The sequence below is a fragment of the Desmodus rotundus genome, chromosome 5 (genome assembly GCF_022682495.2).
Source record: "Desmodus rotundus isolate HL8 chromosome 5, HLdesRot8A.1, whole genome shotgun sequence".
Lineage (NCBI taxonomy): Eukaryota > Metazoa > Chordata > Mammalia > Chiroptera > Phyllostomidae > Desmodus > Desmodus rotundus.
In genome coordinates, this window is record NC_071391.1 from 165,628,475 (window position 1) to 165,640,139 (window position 11,665).

The window sequence follows — 11,665 nt, forward strand, 5'->3', positions numbered from 1 at the left end:
CATGGGAAAACGCTGGTAAGTTAGTTAAAGTAGAAATGCAGCAAGAAACACCAGGAGCTCGTGTCGGGGATTTGGCAAGAGAACAAGGAACAAATAGATTTGAGTAAGACTTGGGGTTGAGTTTGAAACGCTTGTTTATGGATTAGATGTGGGAGAATAAGAAGCAGAAATAGTTCCAGGATTATTGCTAGATTCCCAGGTCACACCACTGGGAGCTACTGCCTGTGTCAAGCACAAGGAGCCCAGGGGTAGGAGAGACTGCAAGTACAGTGCGGAGTGTGACGTGCCCTCGAGTTCTCCCAGGGTGAGGAGGAAGCTTCCTACGGAGACCTGGAGGAAGATCTGGACTGAACAGGTGCCAGCGCTGTGGAGCCGGCGTCGGAAGCGCTTAGTAGGAACGCGTGTCCCAGAGGCTGCGACAAGGAAGTATTTCTATCCTATCTACCTGCTGACCTCCGGCCTCCATGAAATTATATGGGTCAGGTCTCATTCGCCTTTGCACACTCAGCTCTATCGCATTGCCCGTCGTGCACGGAATAAGGCATTAGTAACAGAATGGACATAAATTAACAATAGCAATAACGCCAGGTGTACCAAGCACATTTCAAAGACGTTAACCCTCGAAGCAGCCCCGTGTATAAAACAACACCAACTTTACCGGTTTGTCCGTCTGATGAGAAAATACGCTAAAGGAGGTTAGCCGCTTGCCCAAGGAAACTGCCTGGAAAACAAACGGCCAAACTGGAACGCAACACAAGGTCGGCCCAGTGACAGGCCCCACACCCCACGCTGCAGTTCCTCCCCTGCGGTGTTTCCGTCCTCAATGACGGCGAGTCGGAAATCCAAATTACAACCAGGGACACATTTTCCAGCGACCAGACTACCTTTGTTACCACGCGGCAAAGGAAGCCAAAGCCGGCTGCCGTCCCTGACTGACCCAGACTGAGGTGCCCTCACTGGCCTCCGTCTGATGTATGAAGTCCGTTTGTCCTGAGTGGAGCCGTCTGTGAGTGCGGGCTGCCTCCTCAAGGGCTTCAGGGAAAATCTGCCTGTTTTATGGATGCTTAAAGACAACAGGTGTTACAGGGGTCCCTGTAAAGGTAACCTGTCACTGGAGAACTGTAGTCTAGTGTGGGCTGCAGGTGTGTTTTGCAGGAGAGCAGGCGGGCGCTGATGGAGGACCATCTCCCTTCCTGCTCGTGCTGATCACGACTTTCTCCACGTGCATCGTCAATACACTGCGGATTGGATTTCATCCCTTTCTTATCCCTTCTACAAATGCACTTCTGTTTTTTAATATGTTTTATTGATTATGCTATTACAGTTGTCCCATTTCCCTCCTTATTCCCCTCCACCCTGAACCGCCACTCCCACCCACATTCCCCCACCTTAGTTCATGTCTTTGGGTCGTACATATAAGTTCTTTGGTGTCTCTGTTTCCCATACTATTTTTAACCTCCCCCTGTCTATTTTCTACCTACCATTTCTGCTTCTTATTCCCTGTACCTTTTCCCCCTCTCCCTCCTCCGCCTCCCCACTGATAACCCTCCATGTGATCTCTATTTGTGTGAATCTGTTCCTGTTCTCCTTGTTTACTTAGTTTGGTTTTGGTTTTGTTTTTTTAGATTTGGTTGTTGATAGTTGTGAGCTTTTTGTCATTTTAGTGTTCATTTTTTTGATCATCTTTTTCTTAGATAAGTCCCTTTAACATTTCATACACTAAGGGCTGGGTGATGATGAACTCCTTTAACTTGACCTTATCTGAGAAGCACTTTATCTGCCCTTCCATTCTAAATGATAGCTTTGCTGGATACAGTAATCTTGGATGTAGGTCCTTGCCTTTCATGACTTGGAATACTTCTTTCCAGCCCCTTCTTGCTTGCAAGGTTTCTTTTGAGAAATCAGCTGACAGTCTTATGGGAACTTCTTTGTAGGTAACTGTCTCCTTTTCTCTTGCTGCTTTTAAGATTCTCTCCTTCTCTTTAATATTGGGTAATGTAATTATGATGTGCCTTAGTGTGTGCTTCATTGGGTCCAACTTCTTTGGGATTCTCTGAGTTTCCTGAACTTCCTGGAATTCTATTTCCTTTACCAGATCAGGGGGGTTCTCCTTCATTATTTGTTCAAATAAGTTTTCCATTTCTTGTTCTTCCTATTCTCCTTCTGGCACCCCTATGATTTGGATGTTGGAATGTTTAAAGTTGTCCTGGAGGTTCCTAAGCCTCTCCTCATTCTTTTGAATTCTTGTTTCTTCGTTCTGTTCTGGTTGAATGTTTCTTTCTTCCTTCTGCTCCAAATCATTGATTTGAGTCCCAGTTTCCTTCCCATCACTGTTGGTTCCTTGTACATTTTCCTTTATTTTACTTTTCATAGCCTTCACCTTTTCCTCTATTTTGCAACCATACTCAACCATTTCTGTGAGCATCCTGATTACCAGTGTTTTGAACTCTGCATCTGATAGGTTGGCTATCTCTTCATCACTTCATTGTATTTCTTCTAGAACTTTGGTCTGTTCTTTCATTTGGCCCTTTTTTTTTTTTTGTCTCAGTGCACCTGTTATGTAGTAAGGGGCGGAGCCTTAGGTTCATCAGGGCAGGGCCACCACAGTGCTGTGTTGTGGTGCTGTATGTGGGGGAGGGGGCTGAGTGGGAATAGTGCCACTTGCTTGGTTCTCAGGGGGCTTTCAGTCACTCCCCTCACTACCCACAAGCAAATTAGGCCCTTCTCGTGCTGATTCTTGGGTGGGTGGGTATGTGTATGTTCTAGGACCCTGTGGGTCTCTCCAATGAACTCTCCTGTGAGGCTGGGAGTTTCTCTTGCTACCGCTTCAACCTCCACAGGTGTTTTCAGTTAGAGGTTTTGAGGCTTTATTTCCCTGCACTGGGACCCTGGGTTGTGGGTCTGTCTCACTCCCCAGTTGTTCCTCCCAGTTTATCCGCACGCAAATGTGGGACCACCTGCTCTGCCAGGCCCAGTCCTCCAGCCAATGCCTTGCTGAGAGTCCTCTCCACCTGGCTGCCTGTCTCCACCACTCCTATGGTCTGGGTGAGTGTTTCTTCTTTATCTCCTTGGCTGTCGGACTTCCATACAGTTCGATTTTCTGGCAGTTCTCATTGCTTTTTGGTTTTTAAATTTGTTGTTGTCTTTCTTTTGGTTATGTCTACCTACGCCTCCATCTTGGCTGGAAGTCAGCCTTCAAATGCACTTTCATTTCGTTTTCTGTGAGGTGTATTCTTTCGATAAGTAGAAATGTCAGAACACAATACAAGGACGAGTCTTTGAGTCAGGTTCTGGACTTCAACCCAACTCCCTTCTCAACCAACTGACTCTCCTGGATGAATCGCTTTAAAGTCTCTCTCTCTGATCTTCATCTGAGATGGAAAACAAAAATCCGAGCTCGCAGAGCACCGGGTATAAAACGTGGAAATCAGCTGAGCCGGCGTTTGACCTCGGAGGCGGCTCAGTCACTGACAGCTGGCTTCGTTACGCTGCTCAGGGGTTGCGCTTCTTGGAAACGGCTGCACTGAACGACATCGCTTTCCTCCCCCGAAACCTTCACAGCTGAAGGTGCTCCAAGCAGATGTTATTGTTGCTCTCGTGGTAAGAATCTGGATAAAAGACAAACATAAAGAATGATTATTACTTGGAAGGAAAAATGGTGGATTGAACACAGGCACATCTATTTTTACTTTCTCCCGATCCTCCTCTAGGACCACACAGAAATGGTGCTTTAAAAAGGCAGGAACTCGCAAAAACGGGAAGAAACAAGAGAGAAGACAACTCCGTATTTGGGTAGCAGAAAAGCAAACGGGCGAGAACGGACTGAAGAGACCCTGGCTGCACTCTAACACTGCTGTGTGGAAAGAGGCACTAGGCTCGCCTGCACCGGAATCCCCACGCTTGGCACAGAAAGCTCCTCCCTCGCCGCGCTGTGTTCCCGCCTCCGCGCCTCTGGGCAGCTGCCCTTCTCTGCCCCGTGCGGGCCGGGGATCGGACTCTCTGAGAGGGAGGAGAGGCGGCCTGGGTGGCAGAGCTTACATGGACAAGAACGCTCTGTGGCTGTGTGCCTACTGGGTGCCCCGGACCCCGAGGCCCCCAGCTCTCTACCACTGTGCTCAGCTGGACCTCCCTCTCCTCACAGGAGATTCCAGATCTTCCTGGAGCAACCCAACCAGCCCGACCAGAGAGAACCCGAGAAATGCTGGCGTCGGCAGGTCTCCACTTGGCCCATGCCTGCCAGGCTACACATAATCGGCGTTGGTTTTGGAAGGGTCAGCGAGGACCCCAGGTCATGATTGGTACCTATGGTCTGGCCCCGCAGCTCCAGGGGACCCCAGAAATTCCAGCCAATCCCAAACAGATGCCTTGCGAATGTGTCGTGGCTTCTTGATTAATCCCCTCACACAACAAGGAGCTATAGACCACCTGCCACTTTTGAGTCCTTTTACTACAGGTAATTGGGGAGGGCAGGCTCAGAAGGAAAAGTTATTTGGTTGCATAGAAAAGGGCGTTGTGTTGAAAATAGTTCTCTGTGAGAATGGAGGCAAATAGCTTAAGATTGATATCATCCATTCAATCAACAAAATGGTTGTACACGGACTATTTCACCTGATTCTCACCAAAAAAGTAGTATATATTTGCTGCCTTCCCTCCACAGCTGAGAGAAGCAAATCTTAGATACAGAAACCAAGGGCTCAGAGTTCACCGAGGATGCATCTGAGGCTTTAAAGTCATCTTCTCTGAGGCCGAGTCCAGGAGCCTTTAAACGACACCACAAACGGCCATTGACCACGACTCGGCACCCTCCAGCTTCAGCGGATGGTCACCCAGAACCGAAACAGCAGGGCCACCCGATCGGCACGGAAATCCGACGCTGGCTGGTGAGGGACCACGCCGCCAGCTCGCTTGATTGCTGCTAGTGGTGGCCATCGCTGTGTTCCTTGACCTCCCGAGGTTAACCACGAGTGGGGGCTCTCGAATGCTGTCACCGCCCACCCAGGCCAGCCCCCGAGTAAGCTGCCCCTCAGCTGAGGACACGGCAACTGTGTTGGTCTTCACAGGAAGCTGCCCCGTCCTTCCCCCAAAGAACTTAGCAGGACTGAATGGGCAAGTCTGCGACCCAAACTGGTGAAGGAACATTGTCCTTTCTGTGGATGGTGGGACATACGCACTTTAACACGCCCTTAGAGCTCTACCGGGAGACCCAGTGAGCCGGAAAGCTCCCCCAGCCAGGTCGGTGGCTTCTGAACCCAAAGACCAGTGCAGCTCCATCCTGGTTGGGGCTCCGGGAGCTCATGCTCTGAAACAAGGGACAGGTGGGTGACTTCAGCACAGTGGGGTGGCACGGTGCCAGAGGGGGAAAAGGTTCCATGAGTGAATAGGACGGACAGCACGGGGTGATGGCGTGAAAAGGGAGCAGGGCGCGTGTCCCCCGCTTCTTTCCTGTGTGCGCGGAATCTGCACAGGCACTTGCACCTGGCATTTCTCTGGTTGCAGTTCTCCGTTGGTGGCAGCTGAGATGCGCTTTGCTTGATGGAGGTAAATACACACAGAGAAATACACACGCGCCAGCCACGTGGTGCAGGCGGGCACACACACTCCTAAACCCAGCCCGCGGTTCATGATTCACATGGTCATTTACGGGACTCTTAGACTGTAAGCTGCAAGTGTAACGGTAGGGTTTGCACAAGCCATCTGCACCGGACGGCTGGGCCACCGCCCTCCCACACCAGGCTGCACGCCCGGAGCCCGGCCTGCACTCCACACCGTCCGTCTGCAGACAGCCAGCTCGTGCAGGACCGGACTGCTGGCGCCCAGCCGTCCCTGCGTCCCACTGGTGCTAGAGTCCATTCTGCTCCCCACCCATGTCCCATTGTCTTACATCCGGGGGACCCCGTAACTGCCATACTTTACCCTCCAGACAGTCCAGGACAATTGCCTGAGACAAAAGTCCGGGGTTGCCTGGCCAATGTGCCGATGCAGCAAAAGCAGTGGAGAAGGAAGACTGCTACCAAACACCAGTGCACTGGATGGCTTCCCAGCGCCTGTCCTGGGTCCCTGTGGGCTGTTCTCTGATGTGTGACCCCCCGGGGGCTGCTGCCCTCAGGCTTCAGGGGGGCACTGCCCTGTGAGGTCCTGGCAAAAATTCAAAGGGTCCAGGAGGGAGAAATCCAGGTTCCTCCTGCGTCCGCTCCCTCTGGGCCCCACCCTTGTGTGTGGGGGGCTGACCTCTCCAAAAGCTCTCAGCTGGGTTCTGAGAGCCCCTCCCCTCACCTGGGAGGTGTCGGGGGCACCTCCTGTCTGTCCCTAGGCAGGGCTGCTTCTCCGCGCCTCCTCGCAGACACAATCAGAAAATCACCCAGGAGGAGTCCTGCCCAAAAGGCCAGTTTACCCTGGATTCTCGCTGTGTTCTCAGCATTCCCCCCAATCTGTGATTGCTTTTTGTCCTCCTGGCGCACGTGACCGAGGAGTCCATTTCAGCCTCCAACCTCCGCAAGTGTGTTCTACCTCTGCAGGTGCATTCTTCCTGATGTTGGCGACCGAGAGGAAAAGGGGAAACTTGGGGAGGGCAGAAAGTTCTCAATATCAGATCTGTATCCAAATAGTGCTTTGGTGCAATGCGGTGGCCGTTAATAACGAGTCAACGACTTTGTCCGCAGGGAGCGCGATGCTCTCTTGGCTCACGGCCTTCGGTAACGTGGTCGAAATACTTGCTCGTCCTGTTTGAAGACAGTTCTTTGAGTGGAAGAGGAGGTGTTCATACCTCTCCCAGCTCGGCCCTCTCTGCCCTTACTGGACGGACTTTGTGATGGGCACGAGATGACATTGACGGCCACCCAGGAGAGATGAAGCATTCCTTGATTCTGAGACACACTTTTATTTAACATTTCTGAATTGGGGCTACATTTACAGTGTGTTATTATACATTGGTAATAAATGTAAAAATAATCTATCTAGTCACCACGCAGAGTGATAAATATGTTCTATTAATGGCTCTCGTTGCCTTCACGTATGGATTTTGCTAACTCTAGAAGAGAATTATTCAGCCAATTAGTATTTCAGTTCTGATATTTCCATTGATAGAAACAGACTCAACTTTAACTTAAATTTGAGTCCTTAAATGTCACTTCAAATGTCATTAAAATATCACACCTTGTTCTGGTATTGGCATTAGAAAGGCATCATATCTGTGGGAGATTGCATGTCACATTCTAGGCGATGCAATTAAATGTGGTAGAAGTGGCCAAGGCCTCGGAGTAAGTCAGAGACGCTTCCGTGCCGGGAGAGCGTGATGGGGCGAGGTCCAGGTATCCTCGTTCGCAAAGTTGCCCAGAACTACTTAATTTCTGCTGTGGGAACAGTCTAGAGATATTTGTCTTAAAAATTTCTCACGTTTTCATTAAAGTTCTTGATGTTTTAAAATTTTCTGGGCCACAATTAGTAGACAATTACTATTAATTACTATCAATTTTTGTACTGGTCCTATTAGTGTTTTCAAAAACAACTCTATTCTGTTGATGGAGTGTTCATTTCTCCACTTTTTATTATCCATATTTGTATCAAATTTACATCCATGTAAATTCACATTCAAAGTGTATATTCAAATCTGCCTCTCATATACATGTATATATACATGGACCAAATACTAGTATGGGTTAAAAAATCAAACTCACTAAGTGCATTAATCAAATCTCCTATAACTACTAAATTATTACCTACGTGTTTTGTTTCTGAGCTACATTCAGGTCCGATAATTTGCTTTCTGTATTTTGAAGCTACATTGCTGACACCTAGCTCATCTTTTCAAACAGACGCTCTCTGCTCCATTCAGTGACCTCCGTGCTGAGAATCGGGCCGGACCACACGGCCCGTGCCAGTGGTGACTGCCTCAGCGTTTGGCTGGCGCGTCTGGTTCTCTGTTCTCGGATTTGTAGCCTTCCTGACGTTTTGTTTTAGACAGTTCATCTTGAACTTTAGAAGACTTTGACCCTGTAACATGGGTCACGGTTCTGATGTATTAAGTTCCATTTCTGACACCGTTGTCATTTTTTTCTTCCTCTGCAGATGTTAATGCAATGCCCTCCATTTCCTTTTCTTTCTCTAGTTGTTACTCTCAAATGTTTGCGATGAACATCTTAACTGACACTTTAAAAATCTATTTAGTGGCAGTTACCCCACCTGACCACTACCGGCAACATAGCAGCACCGATCTTTAAAGACCCGGTAAGCTTTATTCCCTCCAGCCGGAACTGCGATTCCTGTCTAATGGTCCTCTGATGGGAATATTTCCTCCGAAGGGCCTATTCTTGTTCGCTGTCTTTCAGTTCTTTTTCCACAGATATCTCTTGATTTCTCCAGTGGTCTCAAATTTACTTGTTTTCAGGCATTTTTAGTGCTTGGCATTTTCTCTGTTTGCGTTCTTTCTATTGTTGTGTTTTTCCCTCTCTGATGGTGTCGACTGTCTTCCCTCTGCGTCTTTGGATTTGGGTGTAAGAGGACAATGTCACCTTCTGCTGATTCTGCCACCTTGAGTCCAGAAGTCGTCCCCAGCTGACTTTTAAGAGAAGCTGTTTGTCAACAATAGGGAAGCTCATTAAGAAGACATTCAAAGTGCAAGCGTAAAAACTATATGTCAAGGCCTGGTATTCTTTATTTGCCTTAAAATTAAATTGTCAACACAAAAGGGTCAAAGAGAAGAGAGTATGAGTATGGATTATAAAACTTTACTCTGAAGTGATGTACAATTTTTGCAGTAAAAATAGTTCTGAAGCATCTTATCCCTAAATAAGAACAAAGTTTAGATTCATATTTTGATTACAATGCTGTAGAAAAAAGTGGAATGGAATATCACAAACCCGTTACTTTTAGTTAAATACGTTTATATTATCACCTATTCATTTATTCTCACAAGCTGTTACTAAATTGACATTGTTTCTTACAATTAGTGGTTTTTTCTAATCGATAAAATGCGGCATCACCCCAGTTTTACAGATGTGGATCCTGAAGCGCAAAGAGTTTAATTAACTTGGCCAAGGTCAGGCACTAGAACCAGGATTTGCAGTTAAGATGCCTGCCCACAGAGTCCCTCCTTTCCCCACGAGGGAGGTGAGCCGACCGTCTCACAGAAGGCTGACACGCTTAATTTCTTTAGTAGAGAAGGAGCAAACATCTTGGGAAGAGAAAATTTCTTCTAGCAATCAGAGTAAGTAACATTAAAAATAAAATTAGAATCTCTCTTCTTCCCAAGCACGTCTTCTAACACCCGGCAAGGAGGGAGATGTGCAAGGGTGGAGTTTGTGACCCTCTGCTTTGTCGCCTTCCGGGCATTCGTGCAAACAGTGCGCACAGGTGAACCTGCCCGCGTTCACGTGCACGGTGGGCCGGGGCTCAGTGGGCAGGGGCTCGGCGGAGCCCCCCGCACCCCCTTCCCGACCAAGTCTGGACTTGCGCCGTGAAGCAGCCTTCCGAGGCTGCCGGGTCCGCGCGCCGGCTCCCAGAGCGCTCTTCGGACGGCCGTGGCTCCTCTGTTCAAGGATGCACGAGAGTCTTTCTTTTCTGGGCCTGACACACTCTGCAGAACATAATACGTCTCCAAGGAGCTAACACACCGCATGAAAAATGCTTAAGTGCTCCGGTTTCAGACTTTCCTAACGACTGGAAAGATTAGAGAGGGAAAATGAAGTCACGTAGGAAAATAAAGAACACTCAGAGAAAGCCCAGACTGCCCGTACAGAGAGAAATTATCCGCATGTTTGAAACAGGACCCGCCGGGCCGGGCCGGCTAATAACACTCGGACTTGAATCTCCTGTGGGTTGAATGTCACTTTGCCTGGAAGGTAAAAGTTATAAAACAGGAAAATCTTGCTCAACCAGAAACGTGGCTAATTGGAAACCCGACTAAGTTATCAGGGGACGGTTCTCCGTTTCGGAAGGAATTAAGTGTAAGACAAAGGCAACAGATACATCCTGGGTTGGCCCTGGAGAGGAGAAGCCCACTTCTCAGCCCCACCCCCCACCCCTGTGCACAGGCCCACGTCCTGGCACCGTTCTTTATGAAAACGTTCTGACACCTTTTAACCTCCTCTGTCTCTGTCCAAACCCAGCTCTAATCCTTGGACCCAGTTCATCCAGACAGGAGCAGAGGCTGTGGAAAAGTTCTCTTCTGCAGTCCAAGCACTGAATGCTTCCCGGAAACCCTTAGTTCACAGAAAGTTAGGTGTCCCTGAGTTCCCTCACTTCCGCGGGCACCTCGACGTTCGGCCTGCATGTGCCAAAAGCGAGAAGAACCGAAGACCGTACGTAGCGAAGACCGTGGCCTGAAGGGAGTGAGGCTCTCAATGTGCCGCAGCATGTGACTCGGCCCCTACGATAAGGATCAGCATTCAGACGTCCCTCGCTCAATAGTGAAAACCAGGCAAGACAATGACAATTGGAAATGGGCTGAAGACCGAAACGGGCGTTTGTCTGAAGGAGACAAGCGATGGCCAGCAAGCACACTCAATCATGTGCGACGTCACCAACTATCGGGGAAACACAGGCCAAGAAGAGAGAGCTGTTAGCTCGCACCTGCCAGGGGAGGGGCTGGTATCAGAAGGGGAGGAGCTGTGCCTGTGGGCCAGGAGGCGGAGCCCGGGGCCGTTCTTAGTGGGAATGCAGACTGGTGCAGCCCTGGGAAAGCCAGCTTGCAAGTGCCTCAAAGCACCAGAAACATAACTGGCCTGCGATCCAGCAATCCCGCTCCTCTCCATTTTTCTCACTTCTCTCTCTTTACCCCAAGAATGGGAATCGACATCTCCGAGGGACATCTGCCTCCCACTGTTCACGGCTGCACTGTTCACAGAGCCGAAATGCAGAGACAACCTAGATGTCCCGGTAGTGAATGGATAGGGGTGGAGCTGTAGGCCTTAGATCCTGCAGTCTGCGTCCTATCTTTCCAAAGGAGGAGGAGGAGGAAAATGGAACAGAAAAGGGAGGGGAAGGGAGGGAAGGGGAAGAGAGGGGAGGGAGAACGTGCTGTGATGTACCACACTGAGCCTGGGGGACGTCAGGCCAGGGGAACAAGCCCGTCCCAGGAAGTGCGATTCGGCATGACGGCCCTTGTCTGAGAACCTGAAATAGGTTCGCAGAGACAGGAGTACAGTGGTGGTTGCTTGGGGTGTGGGCGGGGAAACGGGGGTCACCGACAGGCATGCAGTAGCAGTCAGACAAGATACGCCGGTCCAGGTGCCGGCCGTCCGACACTGTTCCCGGACACCGTGACACACACCGCAACGTCTGTTAGGAGAGTGGCTCTCGCGGTACGTGTTCGTACCGAAATGAAATATAAAATGGAATAGTGAAATGATAAAATAAAGTAATGAAATAAAATAGTTGCTGTTTGGTGCCTGGGTGAGGGGACAACAGAAGAAGGGGCAGCCTGAGCCTTCTCTGTGTCCCTGGTTCCCGTGTGGCTTCATTTTCCCCCTGTAACCTTCCCGGTCATTAACACGCTTCCACACACCGAGTGAAATGCCGTTATTTCGGTGTGGCAACGGCAACGTGAATATCGCAGTAGACCATGCGCAAAACGATCCTTGTACGACTTCTGAGTACATGCAAATTACTTTAGAATACAATGTCTCCCATTAAATGCAATATGCTGGAAGGGGAAAAATCGTTTCCTTGT